The following is a 10,330-nucleotide window of genomic DNA, read 5'->3' as shown; positions in this document are numbered from 1 at the left end:
GTATGTACAGCACTGTTCATGTATCGTGCACTCCCTTGTCGTTGGAAAGGATCGTGAAAGATCCTTTCCAACGACAAAAATTGGCAGTGTGTACGCAGCTTTACTCTTCATGATGATATTCTCAAAAGTCAGGCTGTTCATTTCCAAAGTAAATAAAACCAAAAATTATTTATTTTAAAATATTCTTTCTGTTAATGCACAGGAGGAAAGTTAAAAAAAAAAATGACACTTTTTTTTCAGGAATTGTTCTTTAAACAACATTTTCCATCCAAGTAGAAAAACAATAATTGTGATTCCAGGTGAAAATATTGCACAGACTCCAGTAACAAAAGGTTTAAAAGTATTCATTTATTTATGCATTCTCACAAGTCTGCCATCTGCTCAATTGTTTAGTTTAAAAAAAAAAAAAACTGAAGCACAGATTTTACAGTTTGTGTATTTGAAAAGCTGACCAATATCATAAACCCTGTCCAATTGTATTAATTAAACTCTGCTATATGGATCTTCTTACGCTTACATCAAAGTGTATGAACAGAATGGGGAAGTGTAATTCATTGTTTATAAAAAAAAAAAAAAAAGTAGAAAAAAAATGTCTGTTCTTGAAACATGTGGATACAAGAAGTATTTCACAAAAGTTTTTCCTGAAGGTAAGTACCTAAACGCATGCAGTTATATTGCAGCATTTGTTGTGATCACGGTTCACCAAATGTAACTGGCAGGTCTGGTACCCCAGTCTCAATTTTACTTTTAATTTATTATGAAAACAGGAAATGCAATGATAATAAACCTAGATATTTCACTAACTACCTGTTAGTGCCTGTGGAACCCCCACACATTAGTTTTTTGTTTTTTTTTGAGCATATGCAACAGTCCGGAATTAACTCAAGAGGACATACAAAAATTATTTATCTCTGATGATGTGTTCCTTACAGAATCAATCTGTTAAAAAATTAATTAAAATGTTTGTAAAAATTCACGTTGTGTAGTAGGTATTGGTTACAATAAACTTAGAAATGTCAGAAATGCAGTTCAAATGTTATTGATCTAACAGACCAAGAAATTATTTAAAAAAACAAAATCTTGACTTGACAGGGGTGTTTTCGTTTACCACTTAAGCGGCAGCCTTTATGCATTCCAGAAAAATGACATTGAAATAAAATTTTAGGATATGTTTTCACTTGATAAGGTGGAATGAAAGATGTTTGACATGAAAAGAGAAATTGGTATGGTTTGATTGCCGTTCTTTTGTCTGACATTTTCATTATAAGACAGATAAATCAATAGTTATTTAAAACCATGTAAAGTAAGGCTGGACTTAGAGTAATTTGCAACCTGATAAAGTACCTTGGGCCAGACTCGCAAAGTCATCTCCAGTACAAGTTCAGACTGTCTCCTGGACCAAAGCCAACCGGAGAGTATCTGTGTAATGCCTTCCTTAATAATAAGTGTTTTCTTTTTTTCCCTTCATTTGATGATTGTACACTAATTGAGTACAGATGATCTCATTGCAGTCTGCAGTGCCAGTAATGTCCAGCATCTCTGCTTGACGTAAGGGTATAACGATCGTTAAGAAGCAGTCTCAATGTCTTGGTCTCCATTTTCTGTGTGATTTAAGAGAGTAATCATTGGTATATCTGAGAAATAGTGAGGGTCTCAAGTGAGAAGCAGATGAATTTTTCATGATCTATTGCAGTACTTAGAGTGCTAAAGCTTTATGTATGTATTCAAAAGCATCTCTCCTCTTTCAGCAATGACCTCTCCTTAGCTTGGAGATATTGAACAGATTGCTTGTAACTCACAAATAGATTGTTTCTTCACAAAAGACAGTCAACAGAAGCACTACATAATTTTATAACAATCTTCACTTTAGTGTCAGACTTATTATTATGAGTACAGAAAATAAATCTATATTTTTTTAATAATTATTTGCCTGATCTGTGTTGGAAAATTTTAGACATTTTGTATGTATGCAATTTCAGACGTATTTGTATTTGTCACAAAAGGACGAAATATCAACGTGTGAAACAACTGTTAGATGACATGCAAAAATGTGTACGTCTTTGTAAAGGGTACATCTGAAAGGGGGCTTTTGTGTATTAGAAAGAAGCTCCCATATTTAGGCTGCCTTCAACATTCGAAGGCCACCAATACTGATCCCCTGCACCTCTTTCTAAAAAATCTCTTGTATACACACTCATGGAACTTGCATAACTTGGTTATTGGTTTTCCCTGAAAGCTCTACTGTCTGACATGACAGGCAGCTTTTTAAAAAGCTTATGGTCGGTGATTAGTGGCACAGAGGCAGCAGAGCCCTATGTACATGCGTACATTTCAAGTAATAGGGGGGAGTCCATGCAGATTGTCTATCGGCAACATAAACAATATGGAGTTGCTAGTGATGGTAAAAATGCTAGATGTTTTAATCTAAAAGTATAGGGGCAGCTATTTATTGCTTTCTGGAACGGAGGGTTACTTGTCTAAGGTATGTCTGACCTGCTGTTAGAACCTGACCAGTTAGTAAAAGTAGGTGTATTGGGGAAAATCAGGTCGTAATCTTCATTCTTAATATAAGATAGTGACTCAGATTTTCAAGTCTAAAATCTGAGTCTCAATTTCATAATAACATTTTTAGAATAAAAGGTCAGCAGTAAAATCCTCCACTTTTCTCTTATTGCAGGTTTCCTTTAAGAGGATGTTCAGAGCAAATCAATCTCATTAAACAATGATAAAAGCAACTATGCCTGCATGTCTGTGTCTATGCACTACAGTATTGCTGTGTCAGGAGGTATGATGACTAGCCAGAGCACTGCGGGAATTAGTACTATGCCTTCTATCTCAAGCAATGCAGTATGTGAGCGTAATCGCTGTCAGCAGGGGAAGCTAGTCTTTGTGCTGTGGGTGTTAACTGCTGTCTCTCATAACAAAGAATGAGTCACACTGCCTTCTAATCTGATAGTGAGATGTGTTTGTGTGAAGTCATTCTTTCCAATGAGAACTTGCATTTTTCACCCCCACAGCTTTGCTTTCACCTGCTATGCAGTTAAATATTTTATGTAATATACTGTTGTCTGATGAGACATTTTTCATTTTCATATTGGATAGAAAAGAAAATTCAATTTACAAATTATACATTTATTAAAGAATTATAAATTCTCATATAAGAAAATGTCTGTGTAACGTTTGTACACTACATTTGAATTTAAAATTCTGTTGCTCAATGCTTAAACATAACTGATTTTGAAAAGAACCCCACAGACTCCGTGGCTGAAAAATATTACATGACCCAATCATGCATGTGCTGCAGTGGACCACAGGCAAGAGGTGCCACGATTAGACTTGGCTTTAACTAAACCTGTTGTTGGAGAATAATGCCTGCTGGTATTCCCAATGGATATAACTGTCTAAGAGCATTTCCTTTACTCATTGAGAGTTGATTTCACTATGCTGTGTTTCTAATCGTGTACTTAAGAAACGTTTCTCCAACTGGACATAGACAAAAAATTTTTTTTAGCCATTTACTTGCCATATTTTTCATTCAGTGTTTGCTCCTTGGTGATGCTGATCTCCACCAGCCAATTTCAACAACTTACTTTTCTATACATAAATTGTTAAAGCATTAGCTGCAGAGCATTGCTTTGCACCAGCCTTCTCTTAGTGCCAAATGGCATAGTGTTCCTGTTCATTGTGTGTCTGCAGACAAGGGCTCATCAAGTTTTTGCCTGGGGTTAGGAAAATGAACTTTTACTTACCCTAACACTTAAACCTTCTACCCTTTCCTTTCCAAAACTCCAGGTAATGGATGATCTCTCAATGTTGACACTTTTTCTTAGCAAGACTGAGTGGTTTCACAAGTGAAAGAGTCTGCATAAGTGAGGGGTATGGTAAAAAAAAAAGGTACCCTTAGTTATTGTCGACTTAAACAAGCATTTACCTTTTGCATTCCAAGAGGTAGACCCAGTGCAAAAACAGGACCATATCAACAGTTAAGCAATGGAGGGCCAGTGCCATAGCTCCACTCGCTTGGGGCACAAAATGCTACTAGTAACTTCACCATTGATTCGCCCAATGCTACAGTGCCCTCTGTGGGCAGTTTATCAGTATGTGGGGGTGTTTGTGGTGTTCTTCAACAAAACTCGCTGCTCCCTGTTAGTTGTCTCCTTCCCTGAAATAAGGTGTTCATTTCTATGATTTGTCCACTGGAACTCAACTGGCAACCAAACATGGCCAGATAATAAATCTCTTATTGACTTAAGTCATTTGACAGTGAATCTCCCCTTTGCACATGGAAATGCAAATCACTGCACATGCTTCCTTTTGTATTCACTCACCCCTGGTCTTTTCACTCTCTAAAGTAAAGCGAAATATCTATAAACTTATAGGGGAAATAACAATGTAGCGGGTGGTACTTAATTGGTCATCCTCTATCATTTGAAAGCTGGGAGAGAGTCCTTAACTTATTTTTTAGGCTCTAGCTCAGAGGTCAGCAAACTGTTTTGGTCATTAAAGAGTTACAAGATGTTACAAATCAGCTCACCACATAAGATCACCCATAACCCCAGCTTTGTTTAGTAAAAGATTTCTACTGCAAGTCATGCAAACTGCCCCCTCCTCCATCAAGCGTCCGTCCTGCAAGAAGGGAGCTCGTTTGTATCTAGGAGTCCTCCGGGACTACCTGTATTTTAAAGATCGAGTGTGTTTTATGAATTACAGAGAACAATCATAAAGGGTTTTCCATATTATTTTGGCTAATTTAGATGGAAATCCCTGCTATAATCAATCAAAGGGGAAAAATGCTATTTGCATTGGTTTGTAGTGTTAGGAAGGTCTGAAGGTCAAATAATATTGACTAGAATGCAACTTTTACAGATGGCTAAAAAGAAGTCCTTGGTTTCATGTAGCTGGCTCTGCCAAGTAGCAACATTTGGAGGAACCCTAGTTTAAGGGCTGTTCTGTCTGGAGTGTATAAATTATTATTTTATAGTCGTAGTCTTCACCATTATATATATGTTTATATCAGTTTGCTCATTTTCTACCCAGTGACAAAGCCTATTTTACCACAAGTTTTAGGATTCGGTTTTAAGATTAATTTTTGTTGACTAATCTATGATTTGCAGCATTTAGAAATGTAGGAAGTTATCACCAACAATCTAATACTGAATTGCAGAGAGGTTACAAATCTATGCATTCTATGCCTTGATAAATATGTATCAGTGAATGGTAACTAGAAGGGTATGAATTAAATGAAAGTTTGTAAATGTCACTTCACCGAGAAACATGAGATCAGTTCCTTTAAGGCTCCGAGTCATGCGGTGGCATTGCTGTGCTTTCATGGGTGTGTTTCTAAGGAGATGGTGACTTGGCCTAACGAAGGGCTTTCCAATAGAGGTTAGAAGGGGTAGACTGTTTCTTTATCACACTTCTAGCACTATCTGCTTTTACTGGTTACAAGATATACATAATTGAGTGTAGAGGTGATCTTTATTTTAGCAGATAAAGCGTGTGATAAAGAAGGTGCTTTGATGCCAGTGCCATGTTGAGCTATTTATCAGTCTGCTGCTTTTTTTTTTTTTTTTTTTTTTTTTTAATTTCTGTAGTTACAATGAGGTCACAGTCCATTTCAGAAATGAGTTAACAGAAAAAAAGGTAATTTACAAAGTGACCTAGAAACTCTGCCCAGATTTGCAGCTAACATTCACTGATTTCAGTACAAAGTATGTAATTGATTAAGAGTAAAATCATCTGAGCATGGTAAAGGCTCAACTAAAGTATAATTCTAGCCTAAAACTTTTTTTTTTGTTGTTTTTTGTAAATTTTGCACACATGGGCCAGAATCTCAGGTTTTAGCGGTCTGTATCCTAACTGAAAATAAATTCTTCAAATTCAAGTCACTATACTAAGTAACAGCAAGTTACAACAACTAAGACATCGACTAATCCAATGTTTGTAGATATTAGTGAATGTTTTAAGAAAAGGGAATATGCCAAAAATATGTAAAATTGAGTGTTAGTAAACATTAACATATTGTTAGGTGCAGAAACTCAAAATTCATTCACAGTAAAATTTACACATTTAGGGGTTAATGCCCTTCTAATGATCATTTTCCCTTTAAAATGGTATTTTGCCAGCCTGGCCACTGAAAAGAAGGCAGAAATGTGCATTGGTACAGCATATTTACTAACCCATTAGGGGCAGGTAAATTGTTTGGCTCATTGCCAGTATTTTTAAAGTTTCTGTCCTATCCCTAGCCCCTAATTATTGGTTGTATCGTTAGTGATGTGGTCAGCCTTGAACGAATGAATAATCTGCATTCTCAGAGATGGTCCTAGTCACTAATACACGAATAGCCTTGAGCAATCTGTGTCATCCCCAATAAGCTGCAACCTCCAATGCATCATGATTACCAAATCCAACCTTCATACTTTTGCTTGGATGTGCCAAGGGTCTTTTATGGGCCCTAACAATAGAGATGTTTTCGACAGAAATAAGATTTACTGCATTTATAAGGCAAATTTTCCAGACAGATTTGTCCAAAATAGATTTGCACAATTTCAGCACCATTCATTACCCATTCTATTAATTAGAATTAATATTGCATTTTCCAAGACTGAATACTTTGAAACATTTAACATTAGGTATTATTAATTTTCTGTTCTTGTTAGCTTTGTGTTTTTATTATGTTTTTTTGCTGTCGGGTATTTTCTTCTTCTATACCCGCTATTTGTTTGAATTCTCACAGATTATAATTTTATCAACTAGTATTTATATAGCGCCAACATATTACACAACGCTTTACAAAGTTCACTGACGTATCACAAGCTGTCCCTCAAAGGGGCTTGCAATCTAATGTGTCTGCCATAGTCATATGACATTAACACAGTCTAAAGTAAATTTTTGAGAGAAACCAATTAACCTAACTGCATGTTTTTGAGATGTGGGAGGAAACTGATGTGCCCAGAAGAAACTCGCCCAAACACTGGTAGAACATACAAACTCCTTGCAGTTAGTGCCCTGCTTGAGATTAGAACCTGCGACCTAGCGCTGCAAAGGCAAAAGTGCAGGCCACTGAGCTACATAATCCTATGTTAATGGTTGAAAATAAAATATACACTGATTCCAGTAGGATTACAGTGCATGTCCGTGTTTATCTTTTACTACGCATTTCTGAGCTTGAATGTGTAGGGAAAGGGCTGCTTTGTTCTGCAGTGGTGTGCTCAGATTTCATAAGGATGTGGCATGTTTGCTTTTTGGATTACTGTGTTGACTTTTTCTGTGCCCTGGAATGAGTGAATTTTTAAATGTAAAAAGATCAGAGAGGTGATGAATGATATGACCTAGATCTCTTCAGTGTTTAGTGACCCTCAGTGTTCAAGTATCATGTCCAGGCAGTATCATGTCCAGGCAGTGATAGACTTGTCTTGCGTACTTCACTTTAGTGGCAAAAGTCACCCTTTTCCCCTTAACCACAACTTTATATTGCACAGCAAAAGATTAATGGTGTTCTCTGACATAGGTATTAAGGAAATGCATAAAATCACTGCAAGGTGATTTCTAACATAATGATTACATTAGAAATGAGGGTACGACAGATTTACTGCATGAAATGATCTAAAAGTGGTAATTGCCACAAATGAATTCATAGCTGATGAAATCTCTATTTGCCGTCATTTAAGGTGTGCTATTCTAATACTGCAGATTACGTTTATGAAATGTGATTTTCATGAGCTCATGATAAATGAACTCAGAAATTTCATTCACGTTATTCTATTGGAAATCTACTACACCTTTGCTTATTTACTTTATGTTGGTGATGAGTTTAACTGGCTGTAATTTAAAGCCATGTGGCTGCTGATTATTAATACATCATATTGACTGTTAGAATGTTAGTATGTTACTATGTATTGGCAGGATAAAGAGACACTCTTCCCCTTTAAACCCCACTTTCAATACTTGTTACGATCTTAAAGGATAGTATATTTTTACAATTTTCCCCGTTTAGGCACTGCAGCCAGGAAGTATTTTGACAATCAACGATCACTTTTTTTATTCAGTGCCAAAATTGCATTTGGCCTTTAAAGATCACACAGTTAGGTTTTATCTATCTATCTATCTATCTATCTATCTATCTATCTATCTATCTATCTATCTATCTATCTCATCGCCTATGTTCTCTCTGCAGTGCCATGAAATGCTCTAGTATGTTTTGCCATATTTAGATGAGTAGAAGTATCATAGACTTTTAAATGCTCTATTTTAAAATGAAACTGTTTTTGTAAACTAGGCCTAAAATGAATGCACTTACTTTTTTAAACCTGCCCCTACATATTAGTTGTTCTTCCCAAAAAGTTCAGACTTGTTCTAGCCCTTGGTAAAGAGTATGTTATGGAGGAATTGAAAGGTAAGCCACTTGAAGAAACATGGGCATTTCACCTAAGGATTTTTGCAAGAGGTTTTTTAGGTAACTTGAGTGAATGAGTTAAAGCTCTGACTTTACCTGTCTAATCATGTGCCAATAAAAATCATTTTTTTCTACAGTTGCTTGCATGTTAGAAGAATTCTTTGCAAAGTGATTTTTTTTTACCACATTTACTTGTTGATAGCTTGCAAGGTGGTACTTCATTTTGGTAAACAAGCAGACTAAATTTAATAAATCAACCTTTTGACTTAATACACTCACTGTACAAGTTTATAATGACCGCATATATGAAAAGTGACTTTTTGAATGAAAAATGCTATTAACTAATCTTTAATTGTTTCAGAAGCATAAGCGCTAGTATTTTGTAATTCTTCTTGGAAATGCTGGGGATCATTGCGTTGATACCACATGCCTTCACTACAGGATCTGATTAATTAAGTTTTCAGCTTGTGGTGCCACTAAGGGAAAGAAGCAAACAAAACAGTGTGTGGTGTGGCACTCAGGGAAATCTTTTACTTTGGGTGTTGAGCGTACAGACCTGCTGTCATCTACTACTCCACTGAGAGCTTAAAAGGCGCAGAATGAAAGTAATACTTAATAGCAAGATTGTTAGGTGGAAGCTACTTGATTAACTCAATTAAATGTCAACATAACAGACTTTATAATTGAATATTTAGATGTTCATTTTAGGGTTAAAGATAATGTAGTTACTCTTTATTTCAGAGCTCAATGCTGTTTAAAATGAATTAATCTACATATATGAAAGCAACTGGGTAATTTGGCAATAAATAATAAGCTAAAGGCAATGATGTCTCCCCTAGGCTGTTTGTCATTGCAGCTGTGGGAGCTTATTGTTAACTCGATTCCCAGTGGGGCAGTCATACATGCTCAGAGGTGTACAGTAACTTCTTTGATGCTGTGTAATGTCTATGCACTGCAGTGAGTCTTATTATCCAGCCAGTGAATGAGAGTGTTATATGTTTGACCCTTTCTGCACAAGTAGCAGTGAGATGGAAATGACCATATTTACTAGCAAGCCTCTATTATATTTATAGGCAGACTTTGGATGGCTGTTGACATGCGACTTCTGTAGATCAAAAGATCTCTCAGGCAGGATCACTCTGCATAACAATTGTAGCATACATTTTCACATAATCCTTTTGGCCAAGGGTACATGTTTATTCACAGAATATTTTGTTTTGCCTCTTTTTTTTTTTTTAGTCTACTTAAGATCGGTTGCCCAGGAGATTTCTATAGAGGTTACAGAATGTCCTCCAATGTAATTGTTTCCCAGTATGACCATCATCTGGATCATTTGGCATCGATGATGTATCTGCAGGTAGCAAAGCTTATAAATAATATGTACACCTGTCTGTTTTTTAGGTTTGGAGAATAATTTATTTAGAATTCAGGAGACACTGGTAATAATATTTATGTATAGCATCCAGGTGTGTGTGTGTGTATATTTATGTTTGTATGTGTGTGTGTGTATTTATAAATTCTAGGATTTCAGGAAATCATGAACAGTGTTGAGGATTTTTAAGACTACATAAATTGTTGCTTTATGAAAATCTTCATGCCGTGTACAGTACTTTAAGTGCAATGTAGAATCTGAAGGGCTGCTGTTGCCTAAAGTGCAGCACAACTTTTTCACTTTGTTTCAACTACCGTATTTTCGGGCATATAAGACGACTTTTTAACCCCGAAAAATCTGTGCCAAAGTCGGGGGTCGTCTTATATGCCTGCAGCTTGATTCACGTCCGGCGTCCCTGCGAGTCGAGTCCCTGCGAGTCCTCCTGTGCAAGCTGCACAGGAGAACGTGAGCCTGGATTGACTCTCCAGTGGAGAGCCTGGTTTGGCTCTTCACTAGAACACGCCCATTCATTAAGAAAGAACGCGCCCATTCATTCCTTAGAA

General features: G+C 36.4%; 1 protein-coding gene across 2 annotated transcripts in view; it reads left to right on the top strand.

Moving 5' to 3' along the window:
- The window catches only part of BACH2 (BTB domain and CNC homolog 2), a 164,671-nt gene that overhangs the window by 66,950 nt on the left and 87,391 nt on the right, over positions 1 to 10,330 (top strand). The window contains exon 3 of one of the 2 annotated variants that reach the window (XM_072408647.1): positions 9,635 to 9,752. The exons of the other annotated variant lie outside the window; for it this stretch is intronic. The gene's annotated coding sequence lies outside the window, so the exon portion shown is untranslated. The remainder of the gene's footprint in view (positions 1 to 9,634; positions 9,753 to 10,330) is intronic. 2 annotated transcript variants of the gene reach the window in all.

Source organism: Pyxicephalus adspersus, chromosome 4 (genome assembly GCF_032062135.1).
Source record: "Pyxicephalus adspersus chromosome 4, UCB_Pads_2.0, whole genome shotgun sequence".
NCBI classification, from domain to species: Eukaryota; Metazoa; Chordata; class Amphibia; order Anura; family Pyxicephalidae; genus Pyxicephalus; species Pyxicephalus adspersus.
Note: the sequence above shows the minus strand (reverse complement) of the source record. Positions and strands in the feature narration are given on the sequence as shown.